Below are 14,678 nucleotides of genomic sequence, written 5' to 3'. Positions count from 1 at the left end.
TAATTCATTTAGCTTATGAGACTGCTGGACAGCAGCCTCCTGAAGGGAATACAGCTCATTCTACTAGAGCTGTGGTTTTCACTTAGGCCTTTTTTAAATGTGGCTTCTGTTGAACAGATTACAAGACGGAGTCTTGGTCTGCGTTTCATACTTTTTCAAATTTAACAAATTTGATACCTTGCTTCTTCGGAGGCTATTTTTGGGAGAAAGGTTTTTTTACAGGCAGTGGTAACTTCCGTTTAAGTACCTGCCTTGTCCCTCCCATCATCTGTGTACTTTAGCTTTGGTATTGGTATCCCATAAGTAATGGATGATCCGTGGACTGGATACACTTAACAAGAGAAAACATAATTTATGCTTACCTGATAAATTTATTTCTCTTGTAGTGTATCCAGTCCACGGCCCGCCCTGTCACTTTAAGGCAGGTAATTTTTCCATTAAACTACAGTCACCACTGCACCCTATGGTTTTCCTTTCTCTGCATGTTTTCGGTCGAATGACTGGTAATGGCAGTTAGGGGAGGAGCTATATAGCAGCTTTGCTGTGGGTGGACTCTTGCAGCTTCCTGTTGGGAAGGAGAATATATCCCATAAGTAATGGATGATCCGTGGACTGGATACACTACAAGAGAAATAAATTTATCAGGTAAGCATAAATTATGTTTTTCAGAGCTCTTCTGAAAAGTCCAATTCTTGTCTAATTTCTGCGATTCATATTCCATGTAACATAGTAGATAAGGTTGAAAAAAAGACTGAAGTCCATTGAGTTCAACCTATACAAATCTAAAATACTTACAAAAAGCTCCAGTTAAGCTTAAATAACCCCATTAAAATGTGACCCATTTAATACTAGCAATCATATCCATGAATTTTGTTTATATATAGAAATTTATCCAGACTATTTTTAAATGTATCTATGGTATTGGCATTCACTACCTCCTTTGGTAATGAGTTCCACAATTTTATACCTCTTACAGTGAAAAACATTCCTAGAATGTGTAGACAATTGGGAAGTGGATTATCTCAGTCATCAGACTTTGCATCCGGGGGAGTGGTCTCTCCATCCAGATGTGTTTCATCAGATTGTGCAGATGTGGGGTCTTCCAGATCCAAGGATCCTTAGGCGGAGATGGTGGATGCTTTAGCAGTTCCTTGGATTTGCCAACCTGCTTACATTTTTCCGCCTCTAGTTCTTCTTCCAAGGGTAACCTCCAAGATCATAATGGAACAATCTCATGTGTTTCTGATAGCACCAGCATGGCCTCACAGGTTTTGGTATGTGGATCTTTTCCGGATGTCCAGCTGCCAGCCTTGGCCACTTCTTTCAAGGCCAGACCTTCTGTCTCGAGGGCTGTTTTTCCGTCAGGATCTCAAATATCTAAATTTGGATGTATGGAAATTGAACGCTTAGTTCTTAGTCATAGAGGTTTCTCTGACTCAGTGACTAACACTATGTTACAGGCTCGTAAGTCTGTTTTTGAGGAAGATTTATTATCGGGTTTCATGGTGCTCCTTTCATAATTTTTCTTGGCATTCTTTTAGAATTCCTAGAATTTGTTTCTTCAGGATGTTTTGGATAAAAGTTTGTCTGCAAATACCTTGAAGGGACAAATCTCTGCTCTTTCTGTCTTATTTCATAGAAAGTGTCACCCGTAGAGAGTCAGTCCAGGATTAGGCCCAACTGCCAGAGTGATAATTGAAACACACGCTAGCACACTGAGAGAAAACCAGGACGCGACCCACTCAGGAAAGAAAAAACAGTATGCAGGAAAAGAAAACTGTACTCACAGATGATGCAGGGTCACAGGATCAGGTTCTTGATGAGAAGTAAGAGTACAATGTACAGATACTTAAAAGCAGACTGAGGATATTCCGTTAGAGTGGTCAGGCATAGCAGAGGTCAGTATCACTTTAAAGCAGGCAAAGGATGATCCGTTAGAGTGGTCAGGCAGGCAACGCAATGGTCAATGTCCCTTTAAGCAGGTTTAAGGATTCAGCAATAGTGGTCAGGCAAAGCAATGGTCAATGTCCCTTTTAAGCAGGTTTAAGGATTCAGCAATAGAGTGGTCAGGCAAAGCAATAATCAATGTCCCTTTAAGCAGGTTTAAGGATTCAGCATTAGTAGTCAGGCAAAGCAATGGTCAATGTCCCTTTTAAGCAGGTTTAAAGGGCCATGAAACCCACATTTTTTCTTTCATAATTTACACATTTTAAACATCTTTCTAATTAACTTATTATATAATTTGTTTTATTCGCTTGATATTCTTTGCTGAAAAGCATATCTAGATATGCTCAGTAGTTGCTGATTGGTTGCTGCACATAGAAGCCTTGTGTGATTGGCTCACCATGTGCAATGATTTTTCTTCAACTAAGGATATCTAAAAAATGAAGCAAAATTAATAATAGAAGTAAATTGTAATGCTGTTTAAATTTGTATTCTCTATCTGAATCATGAAAGAAAGATTTTGGGTTTAGTGGCCCTTTAAGGATTCAGCAATATAGTGGTCAGGCAAAGCAATGATCAATGTCCCTTTAAGCAGGTTTAAGGATTCAGCAATAGAGTGGTCAGGCAAAGCAATGGTCAATGTCCCTTTAAGCAGGTTTACGGATTCGGCAGCATAGCGGTCAGGCAAAGCAATGGTCAATGTCCTTTTAAGCAGGTTTAAGGATTCGGCAATAGTGGTCAGGCAAGCAATGGTCAAATATCCCTTTAAGCAGGTTTAAGGATAAGACACTCATGGTCAGTATAGTAGCCAGGAAGAAAAATCCGACAAACTGGCGCCAGAGAGAAGTCCTGCCGGAGATTTAAAGGGCTGTGACGAGTTAGGGGGCGTAACACAGGAAGGCCGCGTCACTTTACTAGGCAAAGTGACACGGCGAAGACAGAGAGAGAGAGATCCGGGAGCCCCGGCGTCACTGCAATGATTGGATCATGACGGCACCCCCTCCTTAAAGACCCCTCCAAGGAATAGGACCTAGCTTGGAAGGATGAGCCTTATGAAAAGCCTTAATAATAGCAGGAGCATGAAGTTAACAAGCTTGTTCCCAAGACCGTTCCGTGACAAGATAACCTTTCCAGTGGATAAGATAGTACAAAATCTTGCCACAAAGTTTGGAATCTGACATGACTGACTTCAAATCCAGGTTGTCCCCCCCAAGAGGTGGGGGATTAGGTTTGGAATACCTTTTAAAAGTGACTGGTTTAAGAAGAGAGACGTGGAAAACTGGATGGGCTTTAAGAGACTTAGCAAAACACATGGAGACCGGCAATGGGTAATTCCCTTTTTTGGGTCCTGGTGCAGAGTGGACAAGCTGGCGACCTCCAGCCCACAAAATACAATTCCAATTCCAATACTCCACAGCACCAAGTAGTTTAATAATCTTCTTTTATTGTCTTACAGCATATAAAAACACAGACAGAGGGGGCGGAGCCGGCTGCCGAACATGATGGCCGCACAGTGAGTGAGCTCCGTGAGCCATTACCCGAGGCAAGAAAGAAAGCCACAGTTCAGGTGCCACAATTGGGCTGTTCCTCACCCTTAGTGTAGGGGAACATGACCGCAACTACCCGCTGAACCTCTGCAACATAGGAGAGGTTAATCTCCTCAATATAAGGAATCGAAGCCAGCGGACGCCATCTTGGACCTAACTGCTGCAAACAAGCATGGCTACACATCGCTAAGCTAACCATCCAGCCCAAGCATTATAAACTGTAAGTGCTTATTTTATCCTATACGATCTCCATTTATAACGACACTATACTTGCCTACTTTTGATGACAGTAATTATATAGCACACGTGGCACAACGCAGATACCTGCTAATGATCCAGCTTGGACGTTGTGCTGTTATGGGCCCCTATAGATCCCTGCAACACTTTTATGTGTAAGACAAACAAACTAAGAGATGGGAAGCTCAGCAAAAACAACATTTGAATTGGGATTATTCAGGGTTGGCATGTAAATACCACTAACTACGCACTATCACAGCTCACCTAGTGTGTGGTGAGGGAGACGCTATATCTATATATATGCTGCATAGCAACGCTTCTCATCCATTGGATTTACAAAAAGACCCTGTGGGACTGTAAATAACATTTAATTCCATCAACATGTCACCAAAAAGAGCACCTAAGCAAGTTAAATCAGTTAAAAACATAGCGGCTACAAATCAATCTGTGAGCTCATTTTTCAAAGTGTCTGATCACAGCCAAGATACACCAAAGGAACACACCATGCTTAAAAACACGGATGCTACATCCTCAGACAGTGAAGATAGCACTGCAGAAGAATCCATACAGCTAAGTAAGGCTTTCCTGGCTTCTATTCCCTCCAAGGCAGATCTGGATAATATAGTTGTAAAAGTACGTTCATGTATAAAGGAGGAGTTAGCAAGTTTAAAAAAAGACATGACAGAAATTGGCAACAGAGTAGAAGTACTAGAAGAGGATAACGAGTTTAACCAGTCTGAAATCTCTAATCTACAAAATACAGCTCAGGCACATGACCTATTTCTTACTCAACTGCAAGACAAGCTGGAAGACTTAGAAAATAGGGAACGCCGCCAGAATCTCTATAAGAGGAATCCCTGAGACTATTTTACCTAACACTATTACTGAGTACCTGCAAGGCCTTTTCTCGCATCTCCTAGGCCCATCATCAACCATAGACACCTCCATGGATAGAGCTCACAGAGCGCTAAGACAAAAACCTCCGGACCAAGCACCACCACGTGATGTTGTTTTAAAGCTAAAGGATTACCAAGCTAGAGAAGAAATACTTCGAGCAGCCAGACAAATCAAAGAAATAACCTTCCAGAACAGCCGTCTACAGATATTCATGGATCTTGCGCCACGCACACTACAAAGAAGAAGGGACTTTCTTCCTCTCACGTCTCTCCTCAGAGCAAGAGGAATAATGTACAGATGGGGGTACCCCTGCTCCATACAAGTATCCCATAAAGGAACTAAGCTTATTTGCAAATCTCTCTCGGATGCTGCTGCCTTCTGTTCCGATCTGGGGATAGATCCCCCTCCGTCAACCACAGATCCAGATGATCAAACACTACCTAATAAGTCACTGCCACAGAGACCCCCACGTAACCCATGGGTACAAGCTAAACCAAGAAAGACAAAGAACTCTACTGTGGTACCACCCACAGACATTCCATGATCTCGACTGCTCACCGGAGTGGTGAGATATACTTAAAGTGCCTTAATGCCTATTAAACCTGTATAGTTTGATCTTTCCTTTTTATCCCACAGGTTAATAATGTGCTATCGAATAGAACTTTCCAGACTTTATTATGTAGCTGATAAATGTTTGTTTAAATGCCTATATAATTCTTTCAATTTAATATAGGCCAAATACCTCGTACCTAATTCTGTTACATCTTTTAGAATGGGTAAGGCCTGACTTCCCCGTTTAAATGACACAGGATGTCACACCATTTGTTTGTAATGTTGTTGTTGATGTTGTTGTATTGTTTACTTGTTGTTTTCATTTTGTTCATATCTACCACATTGCGATGTTTGCTGTACCGCATTCATGTGACAGGTATAGACCTATCAAACTATTTTGCACTATGCCATCCAATGCTACTTGAAAATATAGATCTGCAGCCTATTACCATATTCGTGTATCCACAGATATCCATTCTAAGTGTACAAGCAAATAGCTAAATGAGTAACACACAATCCATTAGGCTTATGACACAGAATGTCAAGGGGTTTAATATTCCACATAAACGCTCCAAAGCATTTATCGATATCTCTCACAAACGAATAGACATCTTGTTTTTACAAGAGACTCACTATCTAGATGGCCAGGAACCCTCTTTCTTTTCGACCACATATCCTACACACTATCACAGCAGCCACGCTTCTAAAAAAGTATCAGGTGTCAGCATCCTACTCCATAGATCTTTACCCTTTCACTTACAACAGATAGAGAGAGATGATGAAGGACGATACCTAGCCCTACTGGGCTTACTGGCAGGTAGACCTATCACTTTAGTCAATATATATATCCCCAACACCCACCAGGCCGCCTTTTTCCGCAAAATTACAAACAAAATACTATCTTTCTCTAAGGGACCACTCATCATCGGAGGAGACTTTAACACCCCATTAAATCCACCACTGGATAGCTCTGCCGCCCGCTCACACATGTCTAAACGTTCTCTCAAGTCAATGAGAGACGATCTGCTGCTACTGGGAGTGCATGATATCTGGAGAGTTCAACATCACACTAAAAAAGAATTCACTTTCTACTCCTCCCCTAATCACTCACACTCACGAATGGACTATATATTCATAGACCACACTACTATAGCCTATGTTTCAAACGCTGAAATATCCCCTACTGCATGGTCGGACCACTCAGCTGTCACATGTTTTTTGTATTGGTCCGCCTTGCCTCACAAACCTTTTCAATGGCGATTAGATGAAACACTATTAAAAAATGATTTTACACTAAAACACATAGAAACCTTCTTGACAGAATTTTTTAGTACTAACAGCACACCCGATGTAAGCCCTTATAATATATGGGAAGCTCATAAATGTACTCTGAGGGGTGAATTAATAAAACTTAAATCTATCCAACAGAAAAAATATAGAACCCTATATCAGGAGGCTACTACACATTATCAGCAGACGGTCCACCTTCATAAACTGAACCATAGAGACGTTACCTTACAGACACAACTAGATCAGGCTAAACACAGGCTTACAGAGCTCTTGGACCAAACAGCACAAACACAGGCACTCAGGCTCCAACAAAAATACTATCTAGAGGGAAATAGACCAGGTAGGCGATTGGCTAGGGCTGTTAAGACCAAACAATCCATACACTTTATCACGGCTTTACAAGATCCCCAAGGAGGGAATACTGTGGAGACCCAAAGAATTGCAGAGATTTTTAAAAACTATTATTCTGACCTGTATAATCTGTTACCAGATAGAGATGTCAGTGTCCACAAAAACAATTGCCTACAATATTTAAATTCCCTATCTTTCCCAACTATCTCAGAGGAACAATCAGACATGCTGATAGCACCAATTACTGCTGAAGAGGTTGCAGTGGCGATCAAATCCCTTAAATCAGGGAAAAGCCCTGGCCCTGATGGGATCACAGGCACTAACTATAAGAAATTCAATCATATAATCATGCCATACTTACTATCGGTATTCAATCATATTGAAACCACTAAAGGTCTACCACCCTCCATGTTAGAAGCAATAGTTACAGTGCTACCTAAACCCCACAAAGACCCAACAATACCATCAAACTACCGCCCCATTTCGTTACTTAATGTAGACATTAAGATTTATGCCAAGATCCTTGCCACAAGAGTAAATAAGTTACTACCATCCCTTATCCATGCTGATCAGGTGGGCTTTGTGCCGCAGAGGGAGGCTAAAGAAAATACAGTAAAAATTTTACACCTCATACAATATGTTATTGACCATGACACCCCCTTTCTTTTAGTTTTGACAGACTTGACTGGACCTTCTTAAGACTTACACTACAAAAATTTGGCTTCCCCAATAGCTTTATTCAAAGGATCTTTGCATTATATAACTCACCTACAGCCAAAATCAACCAACGGGTCGCTATCTTCCTCTTTTAATATTTCAAACGGTACTCGTCAAGGATGTCCACTTTCCCCATTACTATTTGTACTATCCATGGAAGCCTTGGCCATCACACTACGTAACAATTCTGACATACATGGACTCGCAATAAACTCTACTAACCACAAATTAGCGTTATACGCAGATGACCTACTATTGACCCTCACAAGACCAATACCCTCTCTCTCTGCGGTGCAGAGCTCCCTGGTGCAGTTTGGCGCTTGCTCTAACTACCTGGTGAACCAGCGCAAATCTGAAATTCTCCCAATTAACATACCTAAGACGGACCTAGACACATTAAAACAACAGTCACCCTATATAGTACAAAAAGATTCACTAAAATATTTAGGAGTTTATCTGTCCGCGAGATCTCAACTACTGTTTGAGTTGAATTATGAATCTCTCTTAACTACCATTACAAAAGATATGTCATTGTGGATACACAAAAAAATATCCTGGTTGGGCCGAATTGGGATTACTAAAATGATCATTCTCCCTAAAATTTTATACTTATTTCAAACCCTCCCAATACCACTCCCTATATCATACCTACCCAAATTACAAGCAATTGTCAACTCCTACATCTGGAGAAAACGACCTCCAAGAGTTGCTAGATCCACACTTTATTTAACGAAGGAATCTGGGGGCCTGGGAGCACCAGATTTATCCAAATATCGCCAGGCAGTATTTTTGAGGAGGATCATAGACTGGTGCACGATATCTACACCAAATTACAAAATCTGGCTAACCTTGTAACATGAAATTACTCACACATCCCAGTTAGGGGCCTTCTGCTGGCAACCTAAAAACAATATACCACCTATCATTTCTAGGAATCCCATCATCGGGGAGACCTTCAAAGTATGGTCCACAGTCACACGTGTACACCAACATATCACCTCAGTCCCTTCCCCGTTAACAACTGTACTTTACAATGTAGACTTTCCAATAGGACTATCCATATCCCCTAAATCAATAGATAATCTGAATAGCGCACTACCTGTATATACCCTCATGGAAGCAGGAGACTTAATACCTCATTCTTACCTAGAAAATCTTAATATAACACATTTTTCCCATTGGTATCGATACTTACAGCTTAAACATTTCATCAGCTCCTATCGGAATAAACCCTTGCTATCCAGGGAACGAACTCTCTTTGAAAAAATGTGCACACAAGATACTCCCCCCAACCACGCAATATCTGCACTATACCAGTTACTTATCACACCTACAAAAATTACCCAAACCTCAACGGTGGCATCCTGGCATAGGGAGCTCCCATACACCCTTACGGAACAAGAATGGTACACTATTTTTCAAAATATTTCTAAGTCTGCCCACTCAGCAACGGTATTGGAGACTAACTACAAATTTCTTCTCAGATGGTACCTTACTCCTCAAAGATTAAAATATATCTTCCCTGAGGCATCCGATAGATGCTGGAGGAAATGCTTAGGGGAAGGCACACCATTTCATATATGGTGGAATTGCCCTCGAATAGGTCAATTTTGGAGGGATATTAATGAAACTATGTGTAATCTCTTAAATAGTGAAATCCCCTTAGACCCTATCATTTATTTATTCCATGTCACTCCCCAGCTCCCTTTCAAACACTATACTGCAATCCTCCGCCTAGCCATCAGCAGTGCGAAACAGATAATACCCAGGTTGTGGAAAACTGATAAAACCCCCACTTTACAACTGTGGACAGAACAAATGAACCGTAACCTAGCTTTGGAGAGATACTTTTACTATGTTAATGGGAGATTAGATTTTTATGCTGAACTGCTATTTCTATGGGAATCACATTTTTTAGTAAGACGGAACTGAAGGTGTATGTATCGACATACTATATCATATATTTCCTCCCTTACTCAGAACTTGATATCTGCTCTCCTTGTAAACACTATGGAACACCCCGCAGTAATAGTAGCTAAGATCTTATGTCAATGCTGGAAACAGATGTTAAGGGTCAATTATAGAAACCCTATTTGTTATGAGAATATAAACCCTGTCATGTTATATATCTTGTAAATGTTATAAAATGTTGGATAACATGTTGTATTAATTTTGAAACACCATAAATAAAAGATTGAACAAAAAAAAAAACACAGACAGAGTGGATATGCTTTGTTTCGTGACCTTAGTCCCTTAATCATGCATGATTAAGGGACTAAGGTCCCGAAACATCGCATATCCACTCTGTCTGTGTTTTTATATGCTGTAAGACAATAAAAGAAGATTATTAAACTACTTGGTGCTGTGGAGTATTGGAATTGAAACTTTAAGAGACTTAGGTAGTGCAATATGATAAGCAGTAGAGCAAACCTGACTCAAGATCCGGAAAGGACCCACATAGCGGGGTCCCAGTTTAGTAGAAGGTTGCTTGAGACGAAGATGACGTGTCGAACCCCAAACTTTGTCTCCAGGAAGGTATTTGGGGGCCTTCTTCCGTTCAGGATCCTTGGATTCTAAATATAGTATCCCAAGGTTACAGAATAGGCTTTCGGTAAAGGCCTTCTTGATTGTTTCATCTGTCCCGTTTCCCAAGGGACCCCAAAAAGGCAGGTACCTACTTTAAGTGTGTTTTGTGATCTGGAATCAAAGGTGCAATATTTCCAGTACTAGATTTGGAATGGGGTCAAGGGTTTTATTCCAATCTTTCCATCGCCCCAAAGAATGAGGGAACAAGGTTGGATCTAAAAAGCTTGAATATATTTTTGAGTGTTCCTTCTGCGATTCTTATTCCAGGAGTGAGCAATTTGAAAGCATAATGGTCATTAAACTAAGATGCGATTTGGGGTGCTGTCCAGAGATAGATCTAATGGCTTCTCATTTAAATTACAAGCTTACATGTATTGTGCCAGAGAAGTGGAATTAATAGATGTTCTATTAGTTCCTTGGTTATATCATTTAGTGTACGTTTCCTCATATTGCTCTACTTCTCAAGTTTATAACTCACATTGGTGATTCTAATTGATCCAGCTTGGGTTTGCAGAACTTGCTATGTGGGCCCAGTCCAGATGTCCACTGTTTTCCCTTTTTCACTTCCTTCGCATCAAGATATTTTGTTGTAGCGTCCATTTTTCCATCAAAATATCAAAACTCTAAATTTGATAGCTGGGAGATTGAACAGAGTTTTTTTCAGAGTCTCATCCAAGCAAGAAAACATGTAACTAGAAAGATTTATCACAAGGAATGGAAGGTTTTTCTTACCTGGTGTTATAACAATGGGTTTCGCTGGCACTCATTTATATTTTCAAAAATTCTTCAATTTCTTCAGAATTACTTGGACAAGGGTGTGTCTGCAAGTTCTTTAAAGGGCCACATTTTAGCTCTATCTGTTTTGTACCGTAGAAAGATTTCATCTCTTCAGGCCCTCGTCAGGATTAGGCGGGTAGTTAAACGAATTTCTCCCCTTTGGAACCTAAATTTTGTTTTAAGGGTTTTTCAGACTCCTCCATTTGAACCTACACATGAGATATAGTTTTATAATTTTGATGTTATTTCCTCTTTGGCAGGAAAGTCCTCCGGGCTGCAGTGTCTGGTAAATAGGTACTTGCCTTAATTTTGTTGTTCTTCCTATTTTTTTCTTGTGGACTTCACAGCTTGGGTATTGGATCCCACATGGGATGTTTTGTGGATTCTTACTGCCTTATAAAAGAAAACATAATTTGTGCTTACCTGATAAATTAATTTATTTCATGGCGGTGACAGTCCATGATACCTGCCCAGTTTGTATTTTTTAGTTTGGGTCAGTTCCACTTTGCACCTCGCTGTGCTTTCCTGCTCTTCTGTTTTTTCCCCTCCTCCTTAGTAATTAGGAATTTAATCTCACATTAGATGGCTTGTGCACTCTCACCAACATGGAAGAAAGGAATTTATCATGTAAGCATACATTTGTTTTTATCTCTGAAAGATTACATTTAAAAGTGCAGATTTGGCCAAAAACACGCTGTTCATTTAACAGTTGCTACATCTTGCTTCTTCTAAATGTATCTATTGATATGGTTTGCTTAGTTTGTCTGTGGTTCTGTACACAAAAGTGTGCCATGTTTACTAATCAAGTATATTATATGGTTTCATAACCCATAATGGCACAAAAAGAGACAACCTCACAAATGATTGTTTAGAGTAAAATAGCTTGTACATTTTATAGTTAATTTGATACAAATTAGGTTGATTTTCTCTTTTTTTGTTAAATTGGGAAATGCAATACCAGCAGTGCTTTAATATTATTTCCATCTGACATCTTATTAGGCAGGTGATGTATTCTCTTGTGTGGAAGTTCCTAAAGTGAAGGTAAACTTTGATGAATCAGTGCCCTGTTTTTAAAAATTACTATTAAAAACAGGGGCACTTTCATCATCAAAGTTTACATTTCACCGTTTTTGTAAAAATACCTTTTATTCTGGAAGCAGCTCCAGCGCTTCCCTCGCCTGTTGCAAGTCTCTTCTTAAGTCACCAATCGAGAATCCGACTTCCTCCAATCACAGCGTGGCCTCAGGCAATGTTTGCTCTGAGGGGGAAGCCGGATTCGTCATTGGTGACGTATGAAGACACATGCGACGGCTGGGGGGGAGCGCTGGAGCGGCTTCTAGAATAAAAGGTAAGTATTTTTACAAAAACAGTGAAATGTAAACTTTGATGAATGTAAGTGCCACTGTTTTTAATAGTAATTTAGTAGTAAGTAACGGCACTGATTCATCATGAAAGTTTACCTTCACTTTAAGCACCATATAGGCTCGCTTTTACACATGACCTTTTTATTTTATATAAAGTAATATAATGTCTACATCAAGGTGTGATTTAGAATGCAACCAATTGAAAACTATAAATAATTGATTTATTAAAAGTATGTAGAACAATAATGTAAAAAAACAGTGCTAAATATATTTTTTTAAAGCCCTCATCAATCATTCATACTGTGTGATGCAGAGTAAGTCTATTTAGCAAGATTATGAGGAGCACAGTGATTCAGTGAAATATGTGACAGCTGAAGGTGAGAATAAAATGAATATTTTAGATGAAAAGACTTGTGAACAGAGGGACAATTCCCAGGGCTTCTAGATATTATCCAGCTCTTTCTTGATCCCTAACATTTTAAGGGTTTATGTGCATTTCAGAGTAGAAATAATGTTGAAAGCCTTAAAAATGACATTTTAGTTTCTGTCTCTTACCTTAGTAATTAAAAGCTAAGAATCACAAATTATTATTGAACCTTTGTCACTATCATAATTGTGTGAATTGCTTTATAACTTATGTTCTGCTGCTCTTGCTGCTAGTATATAATAGGTTAAACCATTGGCTGCCAGTAGCAGCTTATTTTCTGTACTGTATTGGCTAACTTTGAAGCATGCATAATTAACTCCTGTTTTTCTGTAGCAAGCTTTTGTCCTGTAATTTTAAACTTTTTAGATGTACACGTAAATCGTATTTATTTCATAAAGGTGGCGAGAGTCCACAAGCTGTTACGTATGGGATATACATTCCTATCAGGAGGAGGCAAAGTTTCCCAAACCTCAAAAGCCTATAAATACCCCTCCTACCTCACACATACCTCCAATTTTTTAAACTTTGCCTCCTTAGGAGGTGGTTGAAGCATGATGTGCTTTGTTTTCTTCAGTGAAATGCGCTTCAAGCATATTGAAGCGCTGTTCCCCTCTGAGTACAGTGCTTGTCAGAGGGATGTGAAGGGAGTACTGCCTTATGCCACCATGTTTTCGCCTCTTGGGAAATATTTTCATGGGCTCTCTGTAAATTTGGTCAGAGGGATTCATCTTCTGCCTCCCTTTACAGACCGACGTTGTACTCCTATTCCATTACCTCTGCTGATATGTTTCAGTACTAGTTTGGATGTCTGCTATCAGTGGGCGAGTGTCGAAGGGGAAGTATGTTTAAATTAATTTTATATAGACACACTCAGCTATGGTTTGGGCACTTTTAGAAAAAGTTCTTCCTATATATATATTTGTATAAGAGCCCAGGGACAGGCACTATTTCCCTCTATGCACATATATAGGATTTTATTTCAAGGGCATATATAACAAATATAGATCAATTTATTTCTTTCATGTAATTAACAAGAGTCCATGAGCTAGTGACGTATGGGATATACATTCCTACCAGGAGGGGCAAAGTTTCCCAAACCTTAAAATGCCTATAAATACACCCCTCACCACACCCACAAATCAGTTTTTACAAACTTTGCCTCCAAGGGAGGTGGTGAAGTAAGTTTGTGCTAGATTCTACGTTGATATGCGCTCCGCAGCAAGTTGGAGCCCGGTTTTCCTCTCAGCGTGCAGTGAATGTCAGAGGGATGTGAGGAGAGTATTGCCTATTGAATGCAGTGATCTCCTTCTACGGGGTCTATTTCATAAGGTTCTCTGTTATCGGTCGTAGAGATTCATCTCTTACCTCCCTTTTCAGATCGACGATATACTCTTATATTTACCATTTCCTCTACTGATTCTCGTTTCAGTACTGGTTTGGCTTTCTACAAACATGTAGATGAGTGTCCTGGGGTAAGTAAGTCTTATTTTCTGTGACACTCTAAGCTATGGTTGGGCACTTTATTTATAAAGTTCTAAATATATGTATTCAAACATTTATTTGCCTTGACTCAGAATGTTCAACTTTCCTTATTTCCAGACAGTCAGTTTCATATTTGGGATTATGCTTTAAATTATCATATTTTGTCTTACCTCAAAAATTTGACTTTTTTCCCTGTGGGCTGTTAGGCTCGCGGGGGCTGAAAATGCTTCATTTTATTGCGTCATTTTTGGCGCGGATATTTTTGGCGCAAAAATTCATTTCCGTTTCCGGCGTCATACGTGTCGCCGGAAGTTGCGTCATTTTTTGACGTTATTTTGCGCCAAAGATGTCGGCGTTCCGGATGTGGCGTCATTTTTGGCGCCAAAAGCATTTAGGCGCCAAATAATGTGGGCGTCTTATTTGGCGCCAAAAAATTTGGGCGTCGCTTTTGTCTCCACATTATTTCAGTCTCATTTTCATTTGCTTCTGGTTGCTAGAAGCTTGATG

General features: G+C 39.9%; 1 protein-coding gene across 4 annotated transcripts in view; it reads left to right on the top strand.

The window, feature by feature from the left end:
• The window catches only part of HERC2 (HECT and RLD domain containing E3 ubiquitin protein ligase 2), a 733,063-nt gene that overhangs the window by 553,259 nt on the left and 165,126 nt on the right, over positions 1-14,678 (top strand). The gene's annotated exons all lie outside the window — the stretch shown is intronic.

Source organism: Bombina bombina, chromosome 3, assembly GCF_027579735.1.
Source record: "Bombina bombina isolate aBomBom1 chromosome 3, aBomBom1.pri, whole genome shotgun sequence".
Lineage (NCBI taxonomy): Eukaryota > Metazoa > Chordata > Amphibia > Anura > Bombinatoridae > Bombina > Bombina bombina.
Note: the sequence above shows the minus strand (reverse complement) of the source record. Positions and strands in the feature narration are given on the sequence as shown.